The sequence below is a fragment of the Rhagoletis pomonella genome, unplaced genomic scaffold (assembly GCF_013731165.1).
Source record: "Rhagoletis pomonella isolate Grant_MI unplaced genomic scaffold, Rhpom_1.0 Rhpom_scaffold_01238, whole genome shotgun sequence".
In the NCBI taxonomy this organism is placed as follows: domain Eukaryota; kingdom Metazoa; phylum Arthropoda; class Insecta; order Diptera; family Tephritidae; genus Rhagoletis; species Rhagoletis pomonella.
Window position 1 is genome coordinate 16,233 of NW_023459792.1, and position 2,652 is coordinate 18,884.

A 2,652-nucleotide genomic window follows, 5' to 3' on the forward strand; every position below is an offset into this window, starting at 1 on the left:
AATGTTTTTATTAAACTATTAAAACTAATGTTAATAATATTTTATTGATTAATCGAAAAGAATAACGAACTGTTAATCCAGTAGAAAAAAAATATAAAAAGAAAGAAAAAATATTAATATAACTTAATGAAACAATTTCTAAAATTATATCCTAGCTAAAAAAGGCATTCCACATAAAGCTAGATTAGCAACATTAAAACAAGAAGTTCTTAAGGGTATATAAACCCCCAATCCCCCTATTAAACGAATATCTTGGGAATTTTGTATATTATGAATAATAGCTCCTGCACATATAAATAATAATGCTTTAAATAATGCATGAGTTAAAAGATGCACTAATTAATAAATTATGAGATAACTTAATTAATTAAATTTAATAAGTTAATGAGCTTGATAATAAGCATATGTTTTGAAAACATAATATAGATATTCTATTTTCTATTAAATTAACCACAATAAATAAATTAATAATAATTTTAAACCAATAAAAAACAATAAATAATTCAATGAAAAAGGTAAAAAAACATTTTCAAGCTAAATATATTAATTTATCATAACGAAATCGAGGTAAAGTTCCACGCAAATCAACCCACCACTTCTATATTCAACATTAAACCCAGAAACCAATTCAGATTCACCTTCAGCAATATCGAAAAAAAATTTCAATTTGAAAATTTAATTAATCTATTATATAAATTTTGACCACCTAAAAATTTTGATCAACCTTGATCAAATGATTTATAAACTAATCCGCCTAAATTTAATGGAAAATTAATAATTCCATAAGCACAAATATAAGGTATAAATCATATAGAACCAAACAAAACACTTACTAAATAATTGTTGAATGATTTATTTAAATGAAATAAAGAAACATGAGAAATTAAATAATCCCCCAACAATACAAACAAATAAAGTTAATAATTTTATAATATAGGTAAACAAATTATATAAGGAGTAGGAAAAATTAATCATCTAATAATTCTCCCCCCAATAATTCTTATAATTAATAAACCTCTTATTCCACGAAGTATAATTCAACCTCATCTCTTTATATATTTAAAGAACCACAATTTAATTCTCCCGTTATTGAATAATAAATTAATCGAAAAGAATAACAAACTGTTAATCCAGTAGAAAAAAAATATAAAAAGAAAGAAAAAAAATTAATATAACTTATTGAAACAATTTCTAAAAAGGGCATTCCACATAAAGCTAGATTAGCAACATTAAAACAAGAAGTATATAAACCCCCAATCCCCCTATTAAACGAATATCTTGTGAATTTTGTATATTATGAATAATAGCTCCTGCACATATAAATAATAATGCTTTAAATAAGGCATGAGTTAAAAGATGAAAAAAAGCTAATTTATAAAACCCTATTGATAAAATTCTCATTATTAACCCTAACTGACTTAATGTATAATATAATAATTTTTTTTAAATCAAATTCAAAATTAGCCCCTAACCCAGCCATAAATATTGTTAATCCATGATAAAATTCTCATTATTAATCCTAACTGACTTAATGTATAATATAATAATTAATAAATAAACACTAGCAGTTACAAAAGTTGAAGAATGAACCAGGAGTTGGAGCAGCTATAGCAGCTGGTAATCAAGAAGAAAAAGGAATTTGTTATAGCAGCTAATACTATTAATCATCCAATTACTTCTATTTCAATTCTATTTTTCATTGATTCTAAATAAAAAATATAATTTCAACTCCCATAATTTAATATTCAAGCAATTGCGAATAAAAAGGCAACATCACCAATACGATTAGATAAGGCGGCTAATATACCAGCATTATAAGATTTAACATTTTGAAAATCAATAACTAAACAATAAGAAATTAATCCTAACCCATCTCAACCTAATAAAATTCTAATTATATTTGGTCTAATAATTAATAACATTATAGATAATACAAATATAAGAATTAATATAATAAAACGATTAATATTAATATCACCACTTATATATTCTTTTCTATAATAAATTACTAAAGAAGCAATTAATAAAACAAAAGATATAAATAATAAACTTATGCAATCAAATAAAATAGTTATTACAATTCTAGGAGAATTTAATGAAATAACTTCTCATTCCAAAACTACAATAATCTCTTAATAAAAATTTCAAACTAAAAATAAATAAATGAATTCTAATTCTAAATAAATCTAATTCTACAAATTGATAAATATTTTTTCACAATTTAAAATGACATAAATCATTGACACCACAAATCAATATTTTAAATAAACTATTTAAATTTTAAAGTCAAACTATACAAATTTCACTAGTTAATATTAGTAAATTTAAAGGAAAAATTATAGTTAATCATGATCAACTAACAATTCTATTTAATAAAGAAATTTCACCAAATAAATTTAATAAAGGTGGTGCAGCTATATTACATGAACTTAATAAAAATCATCATAAAGTTATTGAAGGTATAAAATTTAATAATCCCTTATTAATTAATAAACTTGGACTCCCTAACCATTCATAAGTTATATTAACTAAACAAAATAACCCCGTGGGTCTTATACCCACATACTCCTCAATAATTTAAAGTTATAAGCCCACCAAAACAATTCTTATATGAGCAACAGAAGAATATGCAATTAAAGCCCTTAAATCAGT

At 22.7% G+C, this 2,652-nt stretch overlaps 1 pseudogene; it reads right to left on the bottom strand.

The window, feature by feature from the left end:
- Positions 1-1,215: 1,215 nt before the first annotated feature.
- The window catches only part of LOC118752105, a 2,411-nt pseudogene continuing 974 nt past the window's right edge, over positions 1,216-2,652 (bottom strand).